Source organism: Peromyscus eremicus, chromosome 17, assembly GCF_949786415.1.
Source record: "Peromyscus eremicus chromosome 17, PerEre_H2_v1, whole genome shotgun sequence".
Classification (NCBI taxonomy): domain Eukaryota; kingdom Metazoa; phylum Chordata; class Mammalia; order Rodentia; family Cricetidae; genus Peromyscus; species Peromyscus eremicus.
The window spans coordinates 15227743-15246973 of NC_081433.1; the positions used below are offsets into that span (position 1 = coordinate 15227743).

Sequence of the window (19231 nt, forward strand, 5' to 3'; positions counted from 1 at the left end):
TTATTTCTGTGAGACAAAAGGAGAGTGGGCCTGGAGCTTGCTCCTCTCCACCTCCACACTTTTGCATCAAAGGGCTGGCTGAGCAAGTCTGAGTTAGCTCAATAGAACCAGTGGTTTGTGGTGATCCCACAAGCTCAGCTGTGAAACTGCCCATTTTCTCCCCCAGGAAGTTCCTGCTCCTCCCCAATTGACGCATTTCCCATCCTTCCTCTCTTCCTCTCCCCTATAAACACGCACAGCAGTGCAAGGCAGCTAGCTCTTCTTGTGGTGTGGAACTGCTGTGTCCAGGCCAAGCATACCTCTAGGTGGGAAGTCTACATGTGAGTGCTGACGAGAGCAAGAAGGTAGACAAGCATACTATCATTTATTATGCTGAGGGTCATCACACAAGATTCACACTCTAAACTCCTAACTACAGTCCTAAGCCTATCTCTCCAAGGATGCTCACCTGTGTGAGGTATCTTAGCAGAAGATTGGGTCTAGTCTATCATGGTGGTCTCTGGTTCAAAAGTGGGGATCCTGGGGCGGGGAGTCTCTCCAGCTACAGGGCAGATCAAGGCGACATCTCTCCAGATGTGCAGAGCAGAGCATTGCTCTTGGTCTCTGCTTATATACTGTCCAGTGGGCGTCATGGGTTCTGGGACTGTGTCTGGTTATCTTGAGTGAGTGATGTCACTGGGTTCTGGTTATCAGGTGCAGCCTTGGGTGTAGTGGGGTTCCTGACTAAGCAATTCTTATATGTCTAAAAGACATATTCTTATATGTCTTTACAGCTCTCTGCTAGACAGTGCATCCACGAGCCCAGTCCTAAATGCTGTGGGTCTATGTCCTGAGTGGCACCATCGTGCTGGGTTTTTATTGTTTGCTTGCTTGTAGTTGTTTTGTTTGTTCTTGAGAAAAGGTCTCACTAAACACCCAGATTTGCCTTGCTCACTCTGTGCATCAGGCTGGCTAGGAACTTGAGACCCTCCTAGTTCAGCCTCCCAAGTAGCTGGGATTATAGGCTCAGGCCACTGTGCCTGACTATTGTATTGTTTTACTTTTGTATGCCATACATACACCAGATGGCTTCTATTAAAAATAAAACTAAAATGTGGTAGGGCACACGCCAGTCATCCCAGCTCTGGGAGGCAGAGACAGAAGGACTGAGGAGTAGAGGTCAGCCAGACTGTAGAGTGAGACCTTGTTTTAAAAGCCCCAAACAAAGCAAAATAGCCAGGGGTGTGGCTTAGTGGTATATTAGTTACTTCTCTTGTTGCTGCTACAAAATACCGGATGAACACAACTTAAGGTGGAAAGGACTTATTGTGGCTCAGTTCATCGCGGTGGAATTAACACAATTTAAGGTAGAAAGGACTTAGTGTGGATCATAGTTCATCGTGGTGGGAAAGTCACAGTGGCAGGAGCCTGAGGCAGCTGGTCACGTACACATAAAATAAATAATTTTTAAAAACTAAAACTGTTATGAGAAAACAGTAGAAGTCTCTGTGACCTTAGATTAGAAGTTTTAGGCAGCCGGGCGGTGGTGGCGCACGCCTTTAATCCCAGCACTCGGGAGGCAGAGCCAGGCGGATCTCTGTGAGTTCGAGGCCAGCCTGGGCTACCAAGTGAGTTCCAGGAAAGGCGCAAAGCTACACAGAGAAACCCTGTCTCGAAAAACCGAAAAAAAAAAAAAAAAAGAAGAAGTTTTAGGTGTGACACTGTCTTAATTAGGTTTCTATTGCTATGATAAAGACCATGACCAAAAGCAATTTAGGAAGAGAGGGCCACCTGGAGGCAGGAACTGACACAGAGGCCATGGAGGAGTGCTGCTTACTGGCTTGCTCCTCATGGCTTGCTCAGAATGCAAATTATGTAAAACCTGTCAAGAAAGTGAAGCTGGGTGGCTCATACCTGGAATCCCCACTCTCAGGAGGCAGAGGTAGTAGATCAAACATTCAAGGCCAACTTTGACCTCTACAAAGTGAGCTCGAGGTCAGTATGGGTTCCCGGAGATCCAGTCTCAAAAATTACACAAAACAAACAAAAATAAACAACAAATTTCAGAGATGAAAAACCCCAAATTCCAGCAATTATTACCTTTGGGTGAATATTAAATCCATATATGCTACACACACACACACACACACACACACTCAAGTGTACAGATGCACACACAAGAACACTCACATGCACACACACAAATTATTTTATTAGAGTAAGGTTAAATACAGATGTTGCTTTTATTTTCTGGACAGGGTCTCATTATATAGTCAAGGCTGGCATTGAGCTTGTGATCTTCCTGGTTCAGCCTAATGACTACTATTGATGGTTGTTTTCTTACTCTTTTGCTTTTAGCTCTTTTGGGGGTCCCCGCCACCCAGCTCCCAAATAAATCACACATGGAGGCTTATTATTTCTTATGAATGCCCAGCCTTAGCTTGACTTGTTTCTAGCCAGCTATTTTTTTTTTTTTTAGCTTAAATTATCCCATCTGTCTTTTGCCTCTAGGCTTTTCTTTTTCTTTCTTTTTTTTTTTAGTTCATTTTTTTTTTTATTTTGCAATACAATTCAGTTCTACATATCAGCCACGGATTCCCTTGTTCTCTCCCCTCCCGCCCCCGGCTTTTATTTTTCTTTATTCTGTATACCTTTCTTTACTTCTTACTCCATGGCTGGCTGGGTGGCTGACCCCTGGAGTCCTCCTCTCCTTTTCTTGCTCCTTCCTTCTCTCATTTTCTCCTTCTGTTTATTCTCTCTCCTGCCAGTCCCTCCTATCCTTTCTCCTGCCTCACTATTGGCTGTTAAGTTCTTTATTAAACCATCAGGTGTTTTAGACAGGCACAGTAACACAGCTTCACAGAGTTAAACAAATGCAACATAAAAGAATGCAACACATCTTTGCATCATTAAACAAATATTCCACAGTATTAACAAATGTAATATGCCGGGCGGTGGTGGCGCACGCCTTTAATCCCAGCACTCGGGAGGCAGAGCCAGGTGGATCTCTGTGAGTTCGAGGCCAGCCTGGGCTACCAAGTGAGTTCCAGGAAAGGCGCAAAGCTGCACAGAGAAACCCTGTCTCGAAAAAAAAAAAACAAAAAAACCACAAATGTAACACATCTTAAAATAATATTCTACAACAGACTACTGCCATTTTAGGTGTGCCTTACAGTGCTCAGCCTAGATGTCATTTTAAATGAAAAGTATATAATTTAATTTTTCTTTTCACTTGACAGATTTTTTTAAAAATGAAAATGAAGCACACCAAAGTAAATTTTCAAAAATTTCAATGATTTTTTTTCATAGTAAAATGCATTAAAAGAAAAGTTAAAAGATAAGTTAGAGAAGAAGCGACGTGGGGAAGGGGAAGGGGAAGGGGTGGGGGTGGGGGCGGGAGATATGACAACACACGGGACTGAACAAGGGGAGCTAATGAAAAGATGAAGTTAGTACAGTTCCATTTCAGCATTTCAGATCCCATCCAGTGTTTTTCTGCTTGGGAGATGAGGAAATTATTAGCTTTGCTTGCTTGCTTCCTTGTTCTTTCCTCTTTGAAACAAGATCTCCTGTAACCTGGACTGCCCTTGAACTCACTGAGGATAACCTTGAGCTTGTGATCTTGATGCTACTTCTGGAGTGTTGGGACCACAGGTGTGCCCCACCACATCCAATTTTATGATGGTGGGCTAGAACCCAGAACCTCCTACACGCTAGGAAAGCACTCTACGGACTGAACTACATTCCCAGACTGAATCCTTACGTCTCAGTCTCTCCAAAACTCATCCTCTGTAGACTTCATTCATTACACTTTTCCACTTTCTGTGCCAATTAGAGTCTGCTCACCATCGGCCTCTGCATTCCTGAATTGTTTGTGATGATCTCTTGAGTGTGGTTTTCTAGATCTCACTGCCATCGGTTCATTCTTCCCTAAGGGAAAAAAATATTGATAAATTTTCTGGAACATTCTAAATTTAATTACAAAAATCAGAGAATGCAAGTCGTGGGGTGGGGTGCGGGTTTGGGAGATTACCAGTCAACAGACAGGGGCTGTGTCAGCTTCCTGGGGCTGACAAGATACCTGAAAATGTTAAATCATAGAAAGGAAGGTTTCCTCAGTTACAGGGGTTTCTGTCCTTGAAGGAACCTGTTTATCTCTCGGTGGCAAAAATGTAGAGAGAAACGAGGGAGGGACTGGAGACCCCATCCCACCTCCAAGGGCAAGTCCCCAATTACTTAACTTCCTTCTACTATGCCCCACTTTCTGAAAGTTCTATCATCTCCTAACAGCTCCAAACTAGGGACCAAACCTCCGACACACAAGCCTCTGGGGAACACCGGAGATCCAAATGATAGCATGATCCAGCCAAACAAAAGACCACCCAACCTCCCTAAACACGTGTTGACACCTTGACTTAGGACATCAGAGGCAACTCCTGAGTATGAGTGAACTTTCTGGACTATTAATCCTAACCAACCCAGACAGGAGTACTTTATGACTGTGTTCCTATCTTTAAACATTTCCTACCCTGCTGTGGGTGACCTACATGGGTTCAATGTAAGTTGTTTACCTTCCTCAAGATTTTGTTAAAAAATGCTTGTGCCTCATGGATTTATTTCCTACTTTTGGTTGTTGTTGTTGGCCTTGAACTTGCACAGACTCTCCTGCCTCAGCATCACAAGTGTCAGGATACAGGTGTGCCACCACACAAAACCTTTATTTTCCATTTCTTTTTTTTTTTTTAAAGATTTATTTATTTAGTACAGTGTTCTATCTGCGTGTATGCCTACATGTCAGAAGAGGGCACCGGATCTCATTACAGATGGTTGTGAGCCACCATGTGATTGCTGGGAATTGAACTCAGGACCTCTGGAAGAGGAGCCAGTGCTCTTAATCCCTGAGCCACCTCTCCAGCCCATTTTCCATTTCTTTCTAGAATTCTTATTGGTGGTTGTGAAAGTCATTCTGAGGCAGAAGGACCTAATCCTACAAAATAAAAGTGATTCCTTTCTTCCCTCCCTCCCTCCCTCCCTCCCTCCCTCCCTCCCTCCCTCCTTCCTTCTGTTCCTCCTTCCCTCCCTCCCTTTTCCCTCCTTCCTCCCTCCCTCCCTCCCTCCCTTCCTTCCTTCCTTCCTTCCTTTTTCCTCTCCCTTTATTTTTCCTTCCTTCTTAACATCACAATAGCCCCAAATATCCCACGGTCTCTTTAGATGACCCTGCCCTGTGCAAAAGTTTCAGATCTCTCCATTCAAGTTCAGGAGCAATCTTACCCATTCTCGGCAACACCCAGACGAATGAGTCTGTAGCTTTCCCAAACTGGGGTGAGACACAGCGAGTCTACAGTTAGCAGGAAGGACACTTGGTGTACAGGCCACCTTTTGTGTATACAGGTGGCAAACTTCTCCCCTTAGTGCAGCAGTTCTCAACCTGTGGGTCTCAGCCCCTTTGGGGGTGGAAGGAGCCTTTCACAGAGGTCGCCTAAGACCACCGGAAAGCACAGGTATTTCCATTATGATTCATATCAGTAGCAAAATGAGAGTTAGGAAGTAGTAACGAAAATAATTTCATGAATGGGGGTCACCACAACATGAGGAACTGTATTAAAGGGTCGCCCGCAGCATTAGGAAGGTTGGGAACCACTGCCTTTGTGGGTCAGACCTATTTTGGATGGTTTTGTTTTGCCAATCCAGGGTTTCTCAAGAGTGGTAGCAATGGAGGGCTGTCGGGAGCTAACAGCTCCCGTTGCTGGAAGGCAAAAGGGGATAGTTGCTAACTCTAAAAGGGCCTGTGTGGTGATATTGTGTTCCTTAAGACTCCTGCTACAGGCCTGCACATTCTCTGCTGTTGAATACCTCTTCCAGTAGAACGAAGGACCCCTTAGCCTGTTGGTAACAGTTCCAGGACCATGTTCTTTTCTAGTTAGCATCTATAATGGCTTAGTAAGTCCTTTTGGTTTGGAAAACCTTCACTCAAGATTTGTGGGTTAACATCACAGTTTCAAACTTTCTAAGATTTTTTTCCAAGTCCAAGAGCATCTTCCTACTGATTTTGTACATGAAGAGCACCCTGCCTGACTATAATATTGGTCACAATTTAAAGTTGGGATTTTAGTTAGAATATGACATGGTGTTATATAGCCTCCTTTAAAAAAAATTCTTTCCTGAATGTTTAAAGAATTGTTTTCTCTTCTTTACACTCAAGAACTTGTTTGAGAGATTTGTTTCGGAGGAATATTTTTAAAACCCATCTGGTACTCCAAGTTGTATTCAATTCTACAGATTTAGGTTTATGTTTCAGATTTAGATTTGTATTTGTAAGTAAGTAAGCTATTTTTGTTAGCTAGGGACTGACGGAGGTCCCGTGGAAATGAGATAAAGACAGGCATCTCCAGACACAGAACTGTTCCTTAATCAGAACAGTGGAAGGTCCCAGTCTCTCCCTGAAGCATGCACATGTGGAGTGGGGGTGGTGGGACTTGATGGGATGGAGAAAGGGGAACTTTGGGGATGGAAAATTCCATCTGCAGGTCAGTCCCCTAGCAGTCTGGAAACACCAGCAGGGTTGGTATGTGGGTCTTCTTATCAGAGGCTTCCACCGCTGTTATCTGTCCAGTCAACTATTCTGTCCCCAGCTTCTCAGTCCACCTGAGGCTTTCAGGTCATTCACCCTTCATTCCAGCCGCCAAGGACAGATAAAAGGGAAGGGGACAATTATTCCTTTGTTGGCTACTTCCTGTGGAAGGGGGATGATGGGGGAGAGGAGGCCTTTAGACTTTGTCCCCAGGATGTAAAGGGACAAGGGTTGGGTTGGAGGAGAGTTTTGACTTGATCAGCTGCTGTGGATGCTCTGATTGTTGTCATGTGCTCCCAGACTCTAGGACCTAGAGGAACTTCGGAAATAATTGTTAGAGTGCTGGAAACAGATGACTTCAATACAGAGTGAAACGGAGAGGTTGCCCAGGAAGGTGGAGGGAGGGGGATGGCTCAGTTTTATATAATGGCCTCAGTAGTTAAGGAACTATTAAATGTTAAAAAGTACTCGAGCTTGTTTTTCTTAGATATGAATAGACATGGTAGCAGTGAAATCGACAAGGAAGGTCTTACCCTATATTTGCTCATTTACTTTCGCTCATTTATTTGTTCTTAAATAGGCCGTAGTGGTCAAAATATCTTCAAAATCTTTAAAGTGTTTCTTTTTATATATGCATCTATTTACATACAAAACACATTTAAAGGCACAGACTTAAGTTATTCTTTTTTTTTTTTTTTTTGGTTTTTCAAGACAGGGTTTCTCTGTGTAGCTTTGCGCCTTTCTGGAACTCACTTGGTAGCCCAGGCTGGCTTTGAACTCACAGAGATCCGCCTGGCTCTGCCTCCCAAGTGCTGGGATTAAAGGCGTGTGCCACCACCGCCCGGCAACTTAAGTTATTCTTATTTGAAGTGAGGGCAACTGTCCAATAAAAATGTATCCTGGAGTAGGAACAATCATTTCTTAGTGTATGCCATCAAGTGATAGGTACCATGTTGTAGAACTAGAAATGCATGGCTATGTATGTCTCGTCCTTAGAAGCAGATTTAAATTTTTTAAATTTAAAAACTCATGTTGATTGCTCCAGAGAAAGATTCAGGACCATCAGCCATTATCACAAGCATCATCATCATCATCATCATCATCATCATCATTTTCATTTAATAGCCAACTTTATTCAGAGCCTCAGACAATTTATACTCTGAGGGTTAAGAAAGGTCATATGAGTAAAGTTCTAATGAGTTCACGCTGTATACAATAACAAAAAAATATGGAAAGCTTCACGAATTTGCGTATCATCCTTACCTGGGGGGCATGCAAATCTTCTCTGTATTGTTCCGATTTTAGTATATGTGCTGCCAAAGTGAGTGCTATCATCATTACTATTTTAATTCTACTTTTACCATGAACAAAATGAGGTTAGGCCAAGTTAACAGCCTTAGCTTCCATGAGCATTTACTTATAAGCCAATTGGGCACTAAGTGTATCCTATAAACAAACAAAGAAACAAGCAAACCATACTCACACATGGACAGAGAGTCTACAGATACATAATCACATATAAGATATATTTTAATAAACCACAAATTTGAACATTATTGTTGATTGGGATTGTATTTTTATAGTTTTCATTGAGAAAGGGAAACTGAAAAGGAAACATTGTTAGACTGGACAGAAGTAAAAACAGACAAGTGTGAAACAAAGGAACGTTGAGCGGGAAAGAACGTATTATCTCAGTCAGAGGAAAATGGGCCTGGTGACCCCAGGCAGCGGCAGCCTGCGAGGGGACCCAGCAGAGCCTGTGGCAGCTCCTCACTGGCGGCAGCCTGTCTAGCACTGGGTCATTTACCCTCTGAATCTCTGTTGGGATCTGTGACTCTCAAGGCGTTAGCTCCCTGCGTTAGCATGCCAGTGTTGGAGGCTTGTGGCCAGGGAAACTTTTAGATTTTCCTTAGAAGCCAATAACTGTATTTATAAAAAATACATCAGGCCGGGTGGTGGTGGCGGCGGCGGCGGCGGCGGCGGCAGCGCACGCCTTTAATCCCAGCACTCGGGAGGCAGAGCCAGACAGATCTCTGTGATTTCCAGGCCAGCCTGGGCTACAGAGTGAGATCTAGGACAGGTACCAAAACTATATAGAGAAACCCTGTCTCAAAAAAAGAAAAAAGAAAAATACCCAAAACTACATTAACTTTAAAATAAAACATTAAAAAAAAAAACAAAAACAAAAACAAAAAACAAAACAAAAACAAACCCATGCTTGAATTCTGATAGTTTTTCCTTAGTCTAATATAAAAGGGGTGTAGTGATCCCCAGAGCACCATGAAGTTTTATGAGTGCCAACATTTTGCTTGTACCATGTGGTGACATTAGCTTAAGATGGTGGTGAAGTCACATGGCTTTTACATTCTTTATGTTATCATTAGCAAAGATGGCTGCCAGGTCACATAGTTGCCTTCATCTTGATGAGGTCCCCCAGTTTTCTGCTAAAGGTGAACTCAGCCCCATGGTAAACTGAGTCCATCCCCCATCAGGGCATTGCAAGTCCCTGTGGACTGCTTTATTGTGAAGATCAAATGTGGATTGGTACACCCTTTTTTAAAAAAAGACACTTTAATTAGATTGGTAGGTGTGGTTATAGGAGGAGATGGTGCCTATGGGCTAGGCAGGTAGGCTCAATATAGAAAAAAATAAAGAGACCGGGGGAGGGTAGCTTGGTCTCAGCTCAAGGAAGTGAGGCCATAAAAGAAGCTGATACAGTAGTTAGAATCACAGAGCAGGTTTCTCTTAGAGTAGCAGAATGACTTCTGAAGAATGTCCCCAGCCCAGTTCCAAGACAGGAGTTGGGCTGCTGTGCTCTTATTTTCCCAGTCAGAGCCAAGGACCAGCCTGACCCAGGCCATGGGGAAATAAAGATGGGCATCTCAGAAACAGAATTGTTCTTTAATCAGAACAGCTGATGGCCACAGTCTCTCCCCAGAAGTGAGACTGTGTATGTGGTGTGGGGTCTTGGGACTTTGGGGATGGAAAAATTCTGTCTGCAAGTCAGTTCCTCTGCAGACTGGAAGTGATAGACACCAGCGTGGTTGGTGTGTGCATCTTCTTATCAGGTGTTATCAATCAAGTCAGCTTTCCTGTCCAGAGCTTCTCAGTCCATCTGAGGCTAGCCTTCACTACATAGTGAGACCCTATCTCAGAAAAAAAACCAATGTAACAATACTGTTATTATTATTGTTATTATTGTTATTATTTGGACATAGGGGCACAGACTCAGAGACAAGAAAGGGAGACTGAGAGGGTTAGTGTAGCTCAGTGACAGACTACTTCTCTAGCACGCAGAACCAGGAAGCACCCCAGTCTCAAATCACCATTGTTACTGGATTAACAAAAGGAACAAGAATCAGAATATATAACCCTAATAAAGAAATGAATCATACAGAGAAAAACCGAAGATAATTAGACTCAATGCAGATGAGTAAGAGGAAGTCAAATGAGAACTGGAGAACCTAAGAGATTTGGACGACAGATATTTGTACAAAGAACCCATCAAAAAGAAGAAGTTATATAAAAATCGGAGGGTTAGTGACCTAAAAGCCTCAGGCAGATTCTTAGGATAAAGGCAAAACCAACCAACCAACCAAACAAACAAACAAACAAACAAACAAAGCCTCCATATTCTTTGCTAAAATATCACAATAGTCTCTAACGGGGTTGTTACTACTGTTCCCCTCTGAAACCTCCTGACCTGGGCCTCCATAGTCCACATTACTCTCAGCACCATTGTCTTCCATGCTTCTGCTAGGACGGCCCATTGAGCCCTGCTTACAGAAAGTCTAAAATTCTTCCACATTCCTCAGTAAAGAACCATGGTCATGTCTGTCGCAGCAATACACAACTCCTGGTACCAACTTTTGTCTTAGTTACTTTTTTTATTGCCATGACCAAGGCAACTTATAAAATAAAACATTTAATTTGGGGCTCATGGTCACAGATTATTAGAGTCCATATCCCGTAGGGAGCATGGCAGCCGGTGGGCGAGCAGGGCACTGGAGCAGTAGCCGAGAGCTTACATGTTGCCCAGGCGAGGTGGAGGGGCCACTCTCCCAAATGTCACAGCTGGTGAGGGTCAGGGACAGCTCTCCCAGTCTTATGAGCTCAGGGCCAGCTCTTCTATCTGCCTTAAGTGTAGAGGAGAGTGGGGGAGGGTAGAGAGTTATTCTTATTTAGGACATTCCTATTAAATTACATAGTGATATGAAACTAATTTTAATGGACAAATAATAAAATCTGTTAATAAAATTTAGCCTATTATGTAAACAAATGACACATACTATTGTGAAGGATTTAACTATGATAACTAAAATTCAAAATTTGTAACAGTCTTCTACAAAGGATAAAGAAATCCACCTGATTTCATCAAATAAAGGAAAAAAGGACATCACATCAAAGACTCCATTCTGACTGGGAAAAAGGCCCTTCTAATCTACTCATAGACTACAAAACTCAAGGCTGTGAACTGTCTCATGTCAAACATGTACCAACATCATCTGAGAACACATCCATGTGGACTTTACAAATGCTAAGTAATACTTATCCACAGCTCCATTGATAATTAACTGAACATTTCTTAAATGCTTTTATAATTAGACTTTTAAAAAATTGTTTATAATATTTAAGATTTCACTCAGCATATTTCTAACTAATAAAATAAAACTGAGTTTGGTTTTAATGAAATTACAAATGAAGATATTACATCCTTTTATTAATCATGTTTTTTTCATTGTGATCATTTGCTTAACCAAAACCCTGCTTTATTCAAAACTAAGTTTTTATATTTAAAAGAGTCAAGTGTTTTCACTGTCTTGTTTAAAGAATATTTTTCACTTATTCAGTATAATTTGGAAGCTTTTAAAATCTAGTTTTAAAATTGAACTGTAGCTTCATTTATCTGAGCTAGAAATACCCAACAATTTTAGCTTAATTCTTCTTATCCAAATTGTATAAAAGACAATCTCTAATAACAATAACATTCTTGATATTTTGTACCTTAAGTTTTGATGTTTCTTCATCAAATTAATATTTAAGGTGTCCTACACTACAATCAGATGAGGTTTTTTTCTTTAGAAGTTAATTAAACAATGTATTTTGCTAATAAAAAAAGGACAACACTACAGTGACTCCTTCTAGAGTTCCATTTCCATTTCTAACCATTAAAACAAAAAGTAAGATTTATTTATACCTGCAAGGACCATAACATTCTGACTTCTTTTCTTTTCTTTTTTTGGTTTTTCAAGACAGAGTTTCACTGTGTAGCCCTGGCTGTCCTGGAACTCACTCTATAGACCAGGCTAGCCTCAAACTCACAGAGATCCTCCTGCCTTTGCCTCCCGAGTGCTGGGACTAAAGGTGTGCTCCACCATTGTCCCACTAACATTCTAATTTCTAACAGGTCTAAGCTCTTGTTCCTATCACTGTTATTAATATTTGATACATAATAAAGATAATCTTATTAAAAAGGGTTTTAAAATATCATATTATCTAATTTCTTCTATAATTAGGTTACCCCAAATTCTATTTGCCTTTTCAAACTAGATTCAGTATAATACCCATATAATAAAACAGATCAAGGGCTGGGCAGTGGTGGTGCACGCCTTTAATCCCAGGACTCGGGAGGCAGAGGCAGGTGGATCTCTGTAAGTTTGAGGCCAGCCTGGTCAACAGAGTGAGTTCCAGGACAGGCTCCAAAAGCTACATAGAGAAATCCTTTCTCAAAAACAATAACAACAGCAACAACAACAATAACAAACCCAAAACAGATTAAGACAGCGTACATAGATAAGAAATGTGATAATTTGAATATTAAAGACCAGTGATGGCTATGGAATCAAACTGGTCAGAAGAAAGACTAAAATTAAAGGAAAATAAGTTATTTCAAGTGTTCCAGACATCAAATAAAACATCCCATAAAGTACATATGCCTGTAGAGACAGGGAAAACATGTCACCAGTCTGGTTAAAGAGTCTGGTGATACACATGGAGGATATTTTTGCTTGGGTAGGATGCCTGATTCTGTCATCAGCTACTTCCACTTCATTAATCTAAATGGTGTCCTTGATTACTAAGTATAATACTCTCATCATGTGTCACATGTAAATGCTACATCTGATATAGAGGGCAAGTTATTTTTTAACTCAGATCCAGATCATGATGGTTAATAGTTTTGGTATGATCAGGAGTTTCTTTCTTCGTGGCTTTACCAGCTTTTCATCTCTCCTGAAGACTGAGCTCCAGTCCACTTCTCAGCCTCATCTACATCAGGTTCTAGGGATGACTCTTCTTAGCTATGTGGGATATTAGATTATAATATTTAATATATGACGTGTGCCCACCCGTCTTCTGTCCACGTGCACAAATGTGTTTCCAACAGAGGAACCTGAATGAAAGGTCCTGGAAAGAGGCTGTGTGAGGATGCTGATTGGCTGATCAGAACTTCAGTGACTGTGGGGAGTTTAGAAGATTGCAGTTCCACAGCCTAATTACAATAACTATTTATTGCCCACCTATGTGTCAAACCTAATATTCTAATAAACAGTAGGAAGCTTTCAAATGCATTATCTTTGTTTATTTTTTGAGACATGGTCTTACTATGCATCCTTGGCTGGCTTGGAATTTACTACACAGACTAGGTTGGCCTTGAACTCGCAGAAATCCACCTGCCTCTGCCTCTGAAGTGCTGGCATTAAAGGCATGTGCCATCAGGTCCAGACCCAGAATGTTTTACTTTAACAAAACATTATTTTCTACCAACCAAAGGGATACTGATGCTATCAGATAGGAATTGAGGCCTTATAGCAGAGATTTCTCTAGTGTAAATAGAATGCCTTATATACATATACGAAATAGTCAAGAAATGCAATCTGCTGAAAGTGCCATCTCAGGAAGGAGGGAAAAAAAAGATCTATCACCAGTAGAATTCCAATATGGCTTTCCCTAATTCATCCATAATATGGGTTTCTTAGTAAAAACACAGCAAAGCTGTGGAGAATGGGATGATGGATTCAAAGTCCTAAGTGACGTAATGACAATGAAAATGTTGTAATCCTGCCATCAGATATGAGTAAGAGATAAAGACTTAATTGAACTGGAGTTGAGGTTTTCCACCACCAGACCTTGCTTAAAAGAGAAGCGAAAGGTGATTCTGCAACACGAAAGGAAGTAATACTCCTGGGATGCATCTGCCTGGGATCATACATTCCCCTGGCAAACCACGCAGAGGGTAAATCTGTGTGCTTTCACCGCTGTGACAAACAGCATTACCCAAAGCAATGTGGTGAGGAAAGGGTTTACTGGATTCCATGTCCCCGTCCCAGTTCACCACTGAGGGAAGCCACGGCAGGAACTCAGTCAGGGCAAGAGCCCAGAGTCAGGGGCTGATGCAGAAGATGGAGGAGCACAGCTTGCTGGCCTGCTCTCCATGGCATACAGCTTGGTGTTTTATACAACTCAGGACCACCTGCCCCAGGGTGGCACCATCCACAATAGGCTGGGCCCCCACACCAATCATTAATAAAGAAAATGCCCCACAGGCTTGCCTATGGACCAATCTTAGGGAAGCATTTTCACAGCTGAAGTTCTGTTTTTTTTTTCCAATGACTTGATCTTGTGTCAAGTTGACAAAAAACTATCCAACACAGAGGGTGAAATGCAGAAACCCTAAAACTTAAGGACATCGTGAAAATAAATGATAAATTATTGGTACAACAGTAACTATACTAATTTGTTAAGGGAAGCAAAATAAAAAAAAGTTATAAACTGTGGCATCAAATGTTAAAAATGTATGAAGTAATAGAGATTTTCTTGGTAATAAAATTTACCAGCCTAAAACAGTATGTTTTAACCATAAGATGTTTTCTGCAAGCCTGATTGTAACCAAAAGTCAAAGCTATAATAGATTCACTAAAAAAGAAAATAAGGAAACAACAAGGTACCAAACACTGTATTAGAGCATTAGTATGACCGCAAAGGAAATCCAAGAGAGACAAAGGATTCTCATAAGAGGCCATGATAGAGCATAGGTACCACCCCCTGTCAATAATCACCTTGAGAGTAAAAATAATTTAAAACTTAAAAACCTAACATGGTGCAGCTCATAAAACATTTTACATGTAAGGTTTCCACAGGCTAAAACTGAAGGGTTAGACAAGGATTCTATACAACTGGGTGTGCAGAAATACATCCTATAATCCTAGCACTTGAGTGGGAGAGGCAGGAAAATCATTGATAGCCTGAACTACATAGTGAGTCCCTGTCTCAAAAACAAACAAACAATAAACAAAAAACATTCATAGAAAGGGAATAGAAAAGACATCATACATAACTATATGTCTTAGTTACTTTTCTATTGTTGTGGCAAAACACCATTACCAAGACAACTCATAAAAGAAAACATTTACTTGGGTTTATGGTTAGAGTAGATGGTAACAGAGGGAAGGTGTGGCGGCAGGAATAGCTGAGAGCTCTCATCTTGATCTGCAAGTAGGAGGTGAGAGCAGGCACAATGGAGATGGCACAAGTCTTTTGAAACCTCAAAGCCCACCCCCACTGACACACCTCCTTCAACAAGGCCACACCTCCAAATCCTTCCTCATCAGTTCCACCAACTGGAGACCAAGTATTCAAATACATGAGCCTACGGGAGCCATTCTCATTCAAACCACCACACTAGACTAACTAAAATCTTCTTTAATGCAGAAAAGGCAAAGAAGCTCTTTATACAATGACAGAGAGATCAGTCAAACAAAGTTGTGTCAACTATAAATACATATGTACTCAAAAACGGAGCACCTAAGTTAAAAGGGTGAGTACCAACGAATCTAAAGGGAGATGTAGACTACAACTTTGTAGAGGGCTTCAGTTACCCTAAGTAGGGCAAAAGATTTATTTCACCTGAGAGATAAATCAGAGAGCAAAACTCAACAAGTAGCAGCAGACTCCGTGATTTTCAGTTGAATTCCTGCTTTGTTTTCCCTAAAGAATAAAAACCACGCTGTGTTCCACCCCAGCCTGGTGATTCAGCCTGACTCTAGCCCACATGCAACGTACTCTGCACTCAGGTCCAGCCCAGCTCCCACATTGGTGCACTGGCACAGCCTGGTGAGTCACTGGACCCTCAACTGCCCTCACCACCCCCAAACCTCAGGCATAGCCTCAGTCACACAGCCTGCATGCTGGCCTAGCCTTCTGAGTGCCCAAGACCCTGGCCCACTCACACCACCCCCACACTCTCAGGCATCACCCAGGTAGTGCAGCTTGTACCAGCCCAAGCAGATGGGGGCATTCGTCCCACTCTCAAACTTTCTGGGTTACCACTGAATTGGAATCACCCTATTCCTCTAATCCAAAATCAAAATGGAGTATATCAACAATTGACCTACCAACTCCTTATAACTGATCTGAAATTGACCAAACTTGGTCAATAACAAAAACAAAGCCAAACTTCCACTCAAGAGACACAAAGCTAATGAAAGAAATCCACGTGCCCAGGTCTCATCGCAAAAACAGTATGAAAGGCCAAGGTAGTCTAGCCCTTCCATCCTGAATCCATCAGTCCTACAGAAAGGGTCTCCAATGAGAATTAACTAGATGAACTCCAGGATACAGAATCTTCAAAGAACAATAATAAACTTCATCAAAGAATTCAAACAGGTTAAAGAAGACACAAATAGCTCAGTGAACTTAAAGAAATCGATGTTGAAAACACAAACATATGTTTGAATGAAACAAGGAGAACAGTTCAGAATCTGAGATTTGAATTCACTAAAGATATAAAAATTATCAAAGAGAATTCAGCCTGAAATTAAGATGGAACTGAAAAACTCAAAAGCTCAATGTTCTGGTTAGTTTTACCAACTTGGGAAGAGGGAACCTCAATTGAGGAAAAACGCCTCCATCACATTGGCCTGCAGGCAAGCCTGTGGAGGATTTCCTTGATTAATGATTGATGTGGGAGGCCCCAGCCCACCATGGGTGGTGTCACCCCTATGCAGGTGATCCTGGGTTGTATAAAAAAGCAAACTAAGCAAGCCAGTAAGCAGCATTCCTCTATGGTTTTTGCTTCAGTGCCTGCCTCCAGGTTCCGGCTTGACTGTCCTCAGTGATGAATTATGACACAGAAGTGTAAGCCAAGTAAATGCTTCCCTTGCCCAAATTGGTTTGGTCTGTGTTTCTCACAGCAGAGGAGAAAACTAGGACACACAGTTAGAGAACTCAGGAAAAAACTTTACAAGCGGAATGAATGAAGCAGAAGTAGAAGACAGACAGACCGCCAGAGCTAAAAGATGGAGGACCACACATGCACAGAATATGAAGAAGATAAAACACACAAAAGGAACATCCAGGAACTGCGGAAAATACAAAATCTTTGATTTATAGACATAGATGAAGGAAAAAAGTCCCAAGTCAATGGCATTGACCAGCTCTTCAACTGAATTATAGAAAATCTACCCAAATTAAGGAAAGACATACCCATCGAGATACAAAAAGCACATAGAACACCAAATAGTTAGGACCAGAAAAAAAAAGGACTTCCCATGCATATTATTATTGAAACACTAAATATCCACAAGAGGAGGTTCTGAAAGTTGAAGAGAAAAACCACAAGACATGTGTGGTAGATTGAATGTAATTGGGCCTCATAATCTCATGTAAGTGAAGTATAGAAAGTGACTTGGTTAACTTTGGGTTGGCATTCATCTTTATGCCAGTCTGGCACTCATGAGCCACTTGGTAACAGATTTTATTTTGTACTTAATGTCCTGGTCTTTTGTGTACAGAGCTATGCATAGGGCAAGTAAAGACCTCCAGAAAGTCTCCTGGCCCTTACCTCCTGACTGGGCACAGAACAGACAGGTTCACAGCTTCTGCCAAGTAAGGACAATCTAGTCATTGCCCTTTCCGAAGGGCACATGGTCCAAGCTAGAGGAAACTGTAACTACAAGAATATTATTCCTTGTGGGCCAGGAAACAAATAGTAAGGGGCTATCTTTGTAGCGATACCCCTGAGTATAGCATGGCACTGCCAGCCCACAGCTGGGACAGCCAGTATCCAATTAACAAGTCATTCTTCATACATAGATCCAGTGGCTAAGAGTAAAGCTAGAAATATCAGTTTGGGAATCAGTAATAGCTAAGGGATCCTACACACTTTTCTGAACTCCTCTGGTACCAGACATACATATGGTACACATACATACATGCAGGCAAACAGTTATATGCATAAAATAAATAAATTTAGTCAAGACGTAATAAGCTGGGTGTGGCGGTACAACCATAATCCTGACACCCAGGAGGAGAGGCAGGAGGCTCAGGAATTTGGGGCTAGCCTTGACAACACCTGTTTAGCTATAAGACATCCTGTCTAAAACAACAAACAAACAAATAAATAAATAGCTTGTTCCAATAGAATATTGTTTTAGAATGTCTCTCTTTTTAATCACAGTGAAATGTTTATGAAACATACCACAGACACCTGGCTTTAAAGCAGTTATCAATTATAGTAAAAAATTGACTTCCTGTAGATTTATGTCACTTAACTACAGCCCAAGTAAGTTAAGTTGTGCTTCTCCTATGGTCCCAGGCAGAGTATCTTCCAGTACCATGAACACTACTCAGTAAGGGTGAATCCTCTACTTAGGTAGCAGCTGGTCTTATCCATGTTTAATGAGATATGTAAGTGTTGTCTTCAGCAATAATATCTTACCATGAAATTGTGGAGAGCAACCAGCAGCCTTGGCAATAGCCCGGGTTGTTTGGGGATTTCCATGGTACCCCTTTGGCCAACACCCAGCTAGATGAAATTTGTTGTTTGAATCTTAGATGGCCTTTTAATAAAAACCCAGATCCAGATATTGGGGTGAAAGCCAAAAGATCTGAGAAGCAGAGCAAGCCACAGGCAACCTCACCTCGCCAACTCCTCAGCTGATCCTGTTTCCATGAATCCTCAGACTGAAAGCCTCTGAGTCCTCACCTGAAAGGGTCTCAGCTAAACTACTTTAGTTCCTGTTTCCTCACATCTTATATACCTTTCTCTGCCCTGCCATCACTTCCTGGGATTAAAGGGGTGTGTGCTTCCCAGTACTGGGATTAAGGGTGTGTGCCACCACTGCCTGGCCTCTGTCTAATCTAGTGGCTGACTCTGCCCCCTGATCCTCAGGCAAACTTTATTGGGGTACACAATATATCACCACAGGAACCGATTCCTGGCACTGGAGTTTTTATATGATGGCATAAGATATTTAGTTGGGGCTTTGTCTCCCTGTTATTTGGTGACTCCATTTAGATTTCTTTCGTATACATATATATTTTAGAAAGCTTCTACAGTAGTAGGCTTCCATATGACCCACCAAATGGCTCTTAGTGTTAGTTGTCCCTCCTCATAACCCCTCCCTCATTCTTCCTGTCCCCCTCCACATTTAATTTTCCCACTTACCTCTGCCCTATATCTCCATAATTATATATCCTATATACCCTTCTTTGGGAGATCCCCCCTTCCCTGTAGTCAACACCTAACCTCTGTGGCTATGCGGATTGTAGCACACCTTTTGAAGGGCTAAAGGGAAACCTCCATATCGAAAAGAAAACATACAGTATTAGTCTTATTGAAACTGAGTTACCTCACTCAGAATGATTTTTTTAGCTCCATATATTTACCTGCAAATGTCATAA

General features: G+C 41.8%; 1 long non-coding RNA gene and 1 other non-coding gene across 3 annotated transcripts in view; both read right to left on the reverse strand.

Moving 5' to 3' along the window:
• Positions 1-19231, reverse strand: part of LOC131894584 (uncharacterized) — a 44205-nt gene that overhangs the window by 5640 nt on the left and 19334 nt on the right. Inside the window, exons 1-2 of one of the 2 annotated variants that reach the window (XR_009374956.1) lie at positions 4013-4702; positions 3826-3909 (exon numbers count right to left, since the gene is read on the reverse strand). This is a non-coding gene — a long non-coding RNA (uncharacterized LOC131894584). Of the gene's footprint in view, positions 1-3825; positions 3910-4012; positions 4703-19231 lie in introns of those variants that run through there. The other variant, XR_009374955.1, reaches the window with a different exon arrangement.
• On the reverse strand, positions 7773-7879 carry LOC131894771 (U6 spliceosomal RNA). Its single transcript, XR_009375006.1, has one exon. It is a non-coding gene; the product is annotated as a U6 spliceosomal RNA (small nuclear RNA).